The sequence below is a fragment of the Oryctolagus cuniculus genome, chromosome 1 (assembly GCF_051225735.1).
Source record: "Oryctolagus cuniculus isolate XC-2025 breed Fujian yellow rabbit chromosome 1, ASM5122573v1, whole genome shotgun sequence".
Classification (NCBI taxonomy): Eukaryota; Metazoa; Chordata; class Mammalia; order Lagomorpha; family Leporidae; genus Oryctolagus; species Oryctolagus cuniculus.
The window spans coordinates 53,140,717-53,151,275 of NC_142867.1; the positions used below are offsets into that span (position 1 = coordinate 53,140,717).

Below are 10,559 nucleotides of genomic sequence, written 5' to 3' on the forward strand. Positions count from 1 at the left end.
TTCCAAACTTCTTCTACTGCACACCCTGGGAGGCAGTAGGTGACGGCCCAAGTACCTGGGTCCCTGTCACCCATGTTGGAGACTTAGATTGCGTTTTGGACTCCTGGCTTCAACCAGGCCTAGGCCTGGCTGTTGTGGGCATTTGGAGAGTAAATGAGAAGATGGAAGTATGATCTCTGTCTCTGTATCCCTTTCTCTCTCTGCCTTTCAAGCAAATAAAAAATAAAATTTAAGGATCACAAGAGGAGCTTCTAAAAAACAATATGCCCATGACCCATTTCCAGAAATGGAGGTAAGACCTTCACATTGGGATATTTTTTGAAATTCCAATGTTAAAAACAGTTTCCCAGATGACTAACATGCAGCTAGGGCCCAGAACCACTGCTCCAGACAGACAGGAAGGAAATTTCCACAGGGACAAAATGGGAGTGGCTAGGGAGACTAGACAAGGCAGGTGTTGGGTGTGGGGCAAGTTTACCTGCATTCTTGCAGAGTCAAAGTTCTTTGAGTCCGCTAATCAAGATGTTGGAGCAGAAGTTGGGGGTTTTTGTTCCTAAGTAGGAGCCAAGCTCCTTTGTGTTTCCTCCTGTAGACACCAGAAACACATAACTTCCCAACACTGCTACTGCCAGTTCATTCAAGACAGCTGCACCTGTTCTTCCCACTTGAACTCCCAGTAGAGGCTGCAATATGTATTGCGTTCACCTGGATGAGGGCCTCACCCTTAATGTTATCTAGAGGGATTCTTTACTCAGGGCTAGAAATTAAAGACAGTGAAACTACTTGTTGCTATGAAATAAGCCCACACTCCAGATGAACCATGTGTGGCATTTAAAAACACGTGCACACCTACACACACACACACACACACACACACACACCCCAGTGATATGCATACCTGTGATGTAGATCTGATTCCAACTTTGTAAACTGGCTTATTGAATAGGCTCCATTCAATGGCTGCACAAACAGGAAACAGCTTAGTTTTTCTCTTATCACTGCCTTCAACCGCGCTGCCACCTGCCGCCCCATGGCATCCTGGCACGTTTGTGCGTCTGATATCAAACTAAAACAGTCCAACTTACTCCCAATTCAAAGCATCTCCCATCTACTTTCCTTCCTAGGTCTGAGCTGCGGCCATTAGATGGGCAATGGGGAGGAGGGGGCTGCTCTGTTCTTTCTGCAGGTCTCTCCTGCTTCCTGCTGTTGACTCCTCGAGGGCTGGGCATGGAGAGAGGGCGCCTTCAGTCTCCCCTGCTTTTCTGTTGGGAGTTGACAACCTCCAGGAGCTGCAGGTGTCCCAAGTCTGGCTTCTCTGTGTGTTCTCCACATGGGGATGAACCTGCTGGTCAACATCTTGCAACCCTTTCAGCAGCCTCCCCTAGCAATACCTCCTGCAGCCTTTTCCGGTCACCTCTACCCTGCAGGTGACCCTTTGTGGCACAGTCCTAAGTCCCTGCTTTGGGTCCAGTCATCTTCCCCAGTGTATATTCCAAAGGGAAACCATGCATCCCTTTCACACCAAATCTGTGTCTCAGTCTCTTGACCTTGTCTTAGTGACCTCAGCCACCTCTTGCCTTCCAAATTCAACGGAGGGTAAGGCTGGGTCTCTGTGTCCAACTCCAGCAAATGGCACTTTCTCCCCACCACTGTCCTCAGAGGGAGCCAGGATTTCTGCAGCTCCTCAGGACCATGAGAGTCCAGCCCTGCTGGGTTTTATGCCCCGTCTTGGGCATAAAGCTCGCTCCTGCTGAGTTCACAACTCTCCTTAGTGACTCGCCTTAGAGCCCCCTACAAATGTCTTACTCTGCACCTAGACCCGGGTGGCTCAGGAGTCGCTCGTCTTATTTTTGCTCAACCTTGGGAAGCCCTGCATGGGTACATTTAACATCTCTTCTCAGAGCTCGTGAATCCTCACCACCCCCCGGTCCTCGACTTCAGGGCTTCTTTGCCAAATCAGTGGGTCGACAGAATGAGCTCCGTTGCGCACCATTTCACACTCTCAAATCCAACACCTCAGCAAGGATAGGCTGGTGGTAACACCCAGCCAGACCGCCTCCTTGGGTGACACGCGGGCTGGGACATGTGTCTGGGACAGCCATTGCTGTCAGCATCCTCCTGAGTGCTGCACTGATCCCAGACGCCACCGCCAGACTTCTCAACCACGTAGGTTTTAGGATGTCATTGTTCTAGTAGGTTTGTGGACAGTGAGAGAGAGAGAGATAGAGAGAAAGGTCTTCCTTTTGCCATTGGTTCACCCTCCAATGGCCGCTGCGGCCGGCACATCGCGCCGATCCTAAGCCAGGAGCCAGGTACTTCTCCTGGTCTCCCATGGGGTGCAGGGCCCAAGGACCTGGGCCATCCTCCACTGCACTCCCCGGCCACAGCAGAGAGCTGGCCTGGAAGAGGGGCAACCAGGACAGAATCCGGTGTGTTGGCGCCGCAAGGCGGAGGATTAGCCTAGTGAGCCACGGCGCCGACCAATCTAGCAGTTTCTATCCTTAATTGCTAACTGTCTCGCCATAGCTATGGCGAGGCTGTAGCCCTCTATGATGGATGCTTATGCACCTCCTTGGGTTTAGCCAGAAAAAGAAAAGGAGCAACGTCCTGGGCTGAATGCTGCCTCCGCTCCACTCGCCAGCTCCTTGGAAATCAGCCACAGCAAGGCTGTCTCTCATTTCACCTTCCCAAACCCCCTCAGCTGCAGCACCTGTGTGACACCCCCTCCCCCGCTGCCTGCCCCGCGGGAGTTTTGTTGGTCAAATATTGTATGCTCACTTTTCCACGGGTCACAGAACTTAAGCTTTTCTTTCTGTTCTGTCCTCCTCATTTGCTTCTAATTTGATCATATTTTGGGTTTTTTTTTTTTTCTGTTTTCTCACCAGTATCTCTGTTATACGGGGCTCCTGAAGACTGCAGCCATCTCTTAGCCCTAAATAAAACACAAAATGGTTGAATCTGTGAGTCAAATTGCTCTGTGGTCTTACTTCCTCCTGATGGACAGGGAACTCCGTGCCCAAGTCACCTTGGCAAAGGCTGTTGACGTCCACCCTGTAACCCCTCTGCCCCTTCTGTCTCTATGCCTGTCAGCCTCTCCCATCGGCGGCACCTGGCCCTGTGCCTGCTAACCAGCTGCTCCCTTTCCCTGGGAGCAGCTCTTAACCAACGACCGAGGAGAGTAGCAGCTAAAGAGGTCATTTTGCTTGCTCCTTTGCTAGGGGAACCCAAGCAAGAAAGTTTCCTGAGCAAGAAATTGACATACCATGGACAGATTGACAGGACCAACACACTCCAAGCCAGGTCAGAGCAGCCTTCCCAGGCAGGTGCCAAGTCTCGATCTCACATCTCAGTGGAAAGCTGTGCCTGGGCAGAAGTCCCCTCCCCAACCCCCCGTTCCTCTTCCTTCTCCTTCCTTTCCTGTTCTTTCACCTGCCCCCCCCCCGCTCTGCTGCTCCTCCTGTTACAGTTCCACCTGAGGCTCCCAGCTTGGAGGCCAGCTGGCAGGAGTGACTGCCTCCCTGCTCCAGCCCTGTGCGTGGTCCTCGCACGCAGCCACTATGCCACCATCTATGGGTCCACCCCAGCGTGCCAACCATTGTCTCAGGGCTTTGGGAAGAAAGTCAGCAAAGATGATTCCCTGGTGAAAGAGCCTGGTGCTAGGAATTGGGTCCAAAGTGAAACTCAGGCTTCCTTCTGAGTCTCTTATTGGATAACAGGAAGCTTCTCTGTCAGCTGTGTCAAGAAGGCGAATCAGCCAAACTGACTCAAGGGCTTCAGAAGAGGCCCCGTGTGGCGGTGCCGGGGCCAGGAGCAGGCGTCACCTCACCCCATGGGTGCGTGAGGCTGTGCAGAACCCTGGCAGGTCCTGCGAGAGGGGAAGCACCTGTCCCCGCAGCAAAGCCACTCCCATGCAGAGCCGCAGGGGCTGCCTATACCAGGCTGCTGTAGCCAGGAGTAGAGGAATCAAGGGGAGGCTGACACACTTCCACCTGAGCCACTCACCACCGAGCAGGTGCTGTCAGAGGCCCACGCCTTGCGTGGACTCTAGGCTGACTTTGGCTTCTGCTCCAAACATGAGGCTGGACCCAGAGTGTGGAGTGAGGCTGGGGCCAGGGTGGGAGTGTCACCCTTGTCCCTGTCTGCACTGGGTGGCTCCGAACACAGCTAGCTGCCTTCAGAGCTCTGTAGCCAGAGGGACGCCTGGCCTGCACATTTTGCCGACACACTGGAATCTTCTCTACCAAGCAGCATGATTTATTTGTATGTCTTTACCGAGGGCAATTTTTTAGCACCTTGTGGGGCATGCTGGGTGATGTCATCACAGGGCAGAGCCTACGAGTGAGGGTCCCCTTCTCCCAGTCTCTCCCAGCACCTTCGCACAGACATCAGGAGCCTGTGTGTCTGTCTTGTGCTCTTGAGAGCCCCAACTTTGCCCAGAAAACCCCTCCAGCATGATAGGTGAAAGGCACCTCCCTTTTGAAGAGAAAAAAGGGTTTCTTTATGAGAGAGAGCAAGGTCGCTGGGGCTCTCCTGCCTTGTGAGTTAACAACAAGAATATATCTTAGACTTCCAGATGTGGACAGCTGTGGGGAGAGGGGGAGGGGAGGCCAGGAAAAGAAGAGGGACAGCGGCAGGGCCCTGGGAACACAGGAGATGAATGAAGGGAAATTGAAGAGGGAAACAGAAACCAAGGGGAGAGGCGTTGGGGCAGAGTCTCCTGGGGACAGACAGAGCGGAAGCAGGGGGAGAGGGGCAGGCTGAGGGTGCAGCCCCCTCCCAGGCCTCCTGTTCTGCTTCTCCACACTCAACAGGTTCTCTAAGATGGCACCAGTCTGACTTCTCCCAACTCCTCACCCCACCCCCACCCCTCTCCACCAGCCCTCTGGATCCCGCTCCCACTGACCCTGCAAGGCTTCTAGGGACCCGATTACGGCCACTTCCCCAGGACCTGCCCTTTGATCAGTCCCAGATTAGACCCCGGGGCCCCTCCCCACACCCGCGCTCAGACGCCCACCCTAGCTCGGCGCACAGCTCTTGCCTCTCGGCGTTGTTCTTCCTGGAACCTGGCAGCAGGGATGACCACCGTCAGGCTGCTGCCTCCCTGGATCCCTGGGCGGGTGGGCTCAGTATGAGAGGCCAGAGGAGCGGAGGACTCCCTGGGAGGGACAGAGCACCACAGAGGTGGGATTGTCACCCGGGTTCCCCAGCTCTGCTATCCCTTTCTCTGTCCTTGCTGCTCTGCCAACTGTCCCTTTTCCCATGAACGACCTTTCTGCATCTGACGGTTCCTTTGCACGCTGTCGCTGTCTCTTCTCTTGCTCGTGCAACCATCGCCCCCCGCAGAGGACCCCAAGCCATGTTCTCTAAGGCCGCAGGCCAGGCTTGTCTGTCCCTGTACCTCGGTGGCACATCAGATGCTCATGCCCGGGAGGAGATGGACACAATGCCTCACCTTGCCCTCCGCCCAGATCTCTGTGCTAGAAAGGTGGAAGAAGCATGGGTCCTGGGGGAGACTGGCTCGGCTGCAAGTCCTAGCATCGCTGTGGGTGCTCACTGCTTTACACCTCTATTATGGGTGAGCAACTTAATCTCCCTGTGCCTCGATTTTCTTGCCTGAAAAGTGGGGATGAGAGTAGTGCTCTTCTTCACGGAGTTGTTGCGAGGACTGATTCAGACAAGTTGGTGTGGGCTGCTTACAGCAGTGTGGCATAGAGAAGTGTTCTATGACGATCTTATCGAACAGCTGCTATGTTGGCTACAGGTGACATCGTTGATCAATGTTCGTTTCTGCTCAGGAGGCAGGAGGGGACCTGTGGCTTCTAGAAAGCCAGAGGCCTGAGGACAGAGCTCTCTGTACCTCACGCCAGGCCTCGTTCCCCGCTCTCTGGCCCCATAGTCATCTCCTGCTGAAGGGACACCAGGCAGGCATTCTCCCTTCTCCCCGGCCTTGGAGCCCTGGGAGGAGCCACTGTCTCTGGCCTCATCTGCACCCGGACCAGCGACATCACCAGGCGAGACAGGCATGCTCGTGCTGGCAAGGGGATGACATGAGGGAGGGATGGAACGTGCCTCCGGGTCTCACTCTCGTGTCCTTTTGATGTGGCCATGGCATATCCAGGTGACTCAGCCGTGTGGCATCGGGGTCACTCCCAGCACTGTGACCAGGCGGTGGGGGAGGGAGAGTCAGGGCATGGCGAGGGAGAGAAGAGGAGGGAGGGGCTGGGGTCGGGGAGCTGAGGATGGGATGGCGGAGGGGCCCCTGCCCTGCGGGCGAGGCTGGCCTTGCTGCTCAGAGACAATGTTTGTAAAGCCCACATCTGACAAGGGATTACTCTCCAAAATAGGTAAGAAATTTGACAGCAGAACTCCACAAAAAATGTGATTTTAAAATAGGGAAAGGACCTGAAAAGGCACTTCGTAAGAGAAGACACACAAATAGCAACAGGGGTATGAAAAAGTGCTGAACACCGCTCATCATCAGGGAAAGACGAACTGGAACCAGCACGCTCCCTCACTGCTCACCTGCTGGGATGGCTGTTACCAGAAAGACTGGAGACAACAAGGGTTGACATGGCGTGGGGAATAGGAGCCCTTGTACAGTGTTGGTGAGAATGTGAATTAGCAAAGCCATTATGGGAAGTGATACGGAGATCATTCAAAAAACTAAAAATACCACTCGTAACAATCCAGCAATCCCACTTCTGATGTAAAGCCAAAGGAATGAGCTGAGAATCCCAAAGAGACAGTGGCACGTCCGTGTTCGTTAACAGCACTTTTAACAACAGCCAAGATGTAGACTGCACCTAAGCATCCATCAACAGGTGGAGAGATAAGAAAAAATATCTGTCCATCAATAGATGGACACACGGGCATATCTGCACCCACAGTGGAATATTATTCAGCCTTAGAAGATACCGGCACTTGCAGCAACATGGATGGACTAGGAGGAGGACATTATATTAAGTGAAATAAGCCAGGTGCAGAAAGACACTTGCCACCAAATCTCACTGACACGTGCAATCTAAAGATGCCAATCTCATAGTCATGGACTGGTGGCAGCCCCGGGCTAGGGGCAGGGTAGGAGAGAGGGAACAGTGTTGATTAAAGGCTCCAAAGCTTCAGTTACACAGGAGGAGTAATTCCTGGAGACCTTATGTACAATGCGGTGACTACAGGTAATGCCACTGCACTGTCACTGGAAATTTAGGAGAGTAGATCTTCCGTGTTCTTACCATGCACACAGTAACGATGTGAGATGAGAGACATGGTCATTAGTTTCATTGTCCCAATCATCTTACGGTGTGTACATATGTACTTCTTAGATTTACACATTTTTTAAAGAAAGATTTATTTGAATAATGGAGTGACAGAGACAGATAGACAGGCAGACAGAGAGCATCTTGCATCTACTGGTTCCCTCCTCAAATGGCCACAATAGTTGGGGCCGGGCCTGGCAGAAACCAGAAGCCTGGAACTCTATCTGGGGCCCAAGCACTTGGGCCATGCTCTGCTGCCTTCATAGATGCACTAGCAGGAAGGTGGGTCAGAAGCAGAGCACTTGGGGTTTTTTGTGGTAGAGAGACTAGAAAATAAAGGAGCATACAGGGCTGTGACAGAGGAGGCCTGGGAGGTGACGTAGCCTCAGTCTGTGCCACTGGCATTGCCCGTGCAGTCTTGGCCTGGAGAGGGTTCAAGATGACCAATGAAGAACCCTTTCGCAGAAAGATCTGACTAATTGAAACTGACTTCAAAGTTATGGCATGAGATGAATTAATTCTAAGATAGAAACAGTATGAAGCTTATGTCCAAGCTTTGGAGGGCAAGTACACAGATCTTAACTCAAATGATGTAACTGGCTTAAGGGAGTCTGGAGAAAAACTAAAACAACAACAGCAGGAGTCTGCACGGGGAGAAAACATCCTTGAAATGCAACTAGCAACCAAGGAACAGGTACTACTCAAATCCAGTACCTCAAGACGCTCCAGCAGCCGAGTGTCGCCCAACTGAGCTCAACAATGGTAGACCCAGCGATCAACTTGCTTTTCCTAAAAATGAAAGGTGAGCTGGAACAGACAAAAGACAACGTGGAAGAAGCCCAAAATGAACGGGAGTGCCTGGAAGGTTATGCCTGACGGGTAAACAAATCATACTCCCCAGTCAAGACTTCCCTGACTGCCCCACTATGAGAAAACTGTGGTGGGACAGCCAAATACTTGTTTCCTCACCAAGACTCAAACTTTTTGAGCCAAAAAAAAAAAAAAAAAAAAAAAAAAAAAAAAAAAAAAAGAAGAAGAAGAAGAAAGGAAAAAAAAAGCCACATTCTTACACTGTCCAGCTTGCAATGGTTAAATGTAAAACGTGCCAGATGAGCCTGTGTGTCAGCTTTGCTCTCTTCCCCCTTCCTCTTGCCCCAGAGGCCTGATGTCATTGGACTATTCCAAAGAAGCAGCCACCTCCGAAAAATTCCCCTTCTAAAACATGTAGACTCTCGAGTAATGTTTGTTTGAAGAAAATAGGAGAAATAGAAGTCTTAAGTCTGTTGTTTGTTTGTTTTTTTTTTTTTTTTTTTTTTTTTTTGACAGGCAGAGTGGACAGTGAGAGAGAGAGACAGAGAGAAAGGTCTTCCTTTGCCATTGGTTCACCCTCCAATGGCCGCCGCGGCTGGCGCACCATGCTGATCCGATGGCAGGAGCCAGGAGCCAGGTGCTTTTCCTGGTCTCCCATGGGGTGCAGGGCCTAAGCACCTGGGCCATCCTCCACTGCACTCCCTGGCCACAGCAGAGAGCTGGCCTGGAAGAGGGGCAACCGGGACAGAATCCGGCGCCCCAACCGGGACTAGAACCCGGTGTGCTGGCTCCGCTAGGCGGAGGATTAGCCTAGTGAGCCGCGGCGCCGGCCAGAAGTCTTAAGTCTGAGGCACACTGTGTCTGCAGGCCGTTTGGAGGGATGAAAACCTAGAGCCTTAAATCATGAATTGAGCATGTAAAATTCCAGTAAAATGTAAAAACGGACTACTCATTACTCTTTTTTTTTTTTATTTGACAGATAGATTTAGACAGTGAGAGAGAGACAGAGAGAAAGGTCTTCCTTCCATTGGTTTACTCCCCAAATGGCCGCCACAGCCAGTGCTGCACCGATCTGAAGCCAGGTGCTTCTCCTGGTCTCCCATGGGGTTCAGGGCCCAAGCACTTGGGCCATCCTCCACTGCAGTCCCGGGCCACAGCAGAGAGCTGGACTGAAAGAGGAGCAACCGGGGCAGAATCCGGTGCCCCGACAGGGACTAGAACCCGGGGTGCCGGCGCCGCAGGCGAAGGATAAATCAAGTAAGCCACAGCAAAGGCGCCACTATTCATCACTCCTAACCTTGAGCGTAGCAATTTAAAGACGCTGTATATCAGTTTTGCCAATAAGACTGTGGACGTCATGATTGTTGTTGAACCTCTGGGTCAAAACTCAACTGAGGTGAATTTTGCCTTTAAAAGGTTTTTTTGTTGTTGTTGTTTGTTTTTGGTTAAGAACCAACTTTGAATAGTCATGAGAAAATCAAGTAATAGATGTCAGTACAAGTTGTGCATAAATTTAACTATTTAGCTTGGGGCTCTATGTTTTTTTTTTTTAATTTGTTTTATTTATTTGAAAGAGCTACAGAGAGAGGTAGAGAGAGAGAGAGAGAGAGAGCTTCCATCCACTGGTTCACTCCCCAGATGGCTGCAACGGCAAGGGCTGTGCCCAATCCAAAGCCAGGAGCTTTAGGTCTCTCACGCAGGTGCAGGAACCCAAGGACTGGGGCCATCTTCTACTGCTGTCCCAGGCCATAGCAGAGAGCTGGATGGGAAGAGGAGCAGCCGGGACTAGAACCGGCGTCCATAAGGGATGCTGGCGCTTCAGGCCAGGGCTTTAACCCCCTGCGCCACAGCGCCTGCCCCGGGGGCTCTATATTTCTTGATGGAGGCTTAAATCAATGTGGTGTTATTAAAAAAAATTATTTATTTATTTGAAAGTCAGAGTTACACAAAGAGAGGAGAGGCAGAGAGAGAGAGGTCTTCCATCCGCTGGTTCACTCCTCAGATGGCCGCATCAGCTGGAGCTGTGGCTGTGCCAATCCAAAGCCAGGAGAAACGAACTTCTTCCAGGTCTCCCACACGGTACTCTAACCAGCGCCCATATGGGATGCCAGCACAGCCCCGGCCCCTCAATTTGGTTTTAATCAATGGTTTGTTCTTGGAATGGTTGCAAAAACTGTAGATAAGCTTACTAAGGACTATATAAACAAGAAGGTCTGGTATCAAACTTCAGGTCTAAATTGTTTGAAGCATTATAAACATTCGTTTCATAACTAGATTGTATAAGGATATTGGCTGTGATGAGACTCACTGCGTTACTTGTTCCAGCAGTGAACATTATGAAACCCCATTCCATTCAACAGGCACATGTGAGAGGAGCATTGTCGTTGGTGGTAATGGGGGAAAGTGTTCCTTCATTGTACTTGGGCTTTTTGTATTGAACTCTTGATAGTAAGTTAAATGTTCCTTGAAATAGTTGTTTTTTTTTTTTTAAGT

At 51.3% G+C, this 10,559-nt stretch overlaps 1 long non-coding RNA gene and 1 pseudogene across 5 annotated transcripts in view; one reads left to right on the forward strand and one right to left on the reverse strand.

The window, feature by feature from the left end:
* LOC149128398 (uncharacterized) overlaps nucleotides 1–1,829 on the reverse strand; it is a 76,493-nt gene extending 74,664 nt beyond the window's left edge. For 3 of the 5 annotated variants that reach the window (XR_016212746.1, XR_016212744.1, XR_016212743.1), the window contains exon 1: nucleotides 479–647. This is a non-coding gene — a long non-coding RNA (uncharacterized LOC149128398). Of the gene's footprint in view, nucleotides 1–478; nucleotides 648–898 lie in introns of those variants that run through there. The other 2 variants (XR_016212754.1, XR_016212752.1) reach the window with 1 other exon arrangement.
* Nucleotides 1,830–7,695: 5,866 nt separating this feature from the next.
* LOC100350546 (pre-mRNA-splicing regulator WTAP-like) lies at nucleotides 7,696–8,475 on the forward strand (annotated as a pseudogene).
* Nucleotides 8,476–10,559: the final 2,084 nt, after the last annotated feature.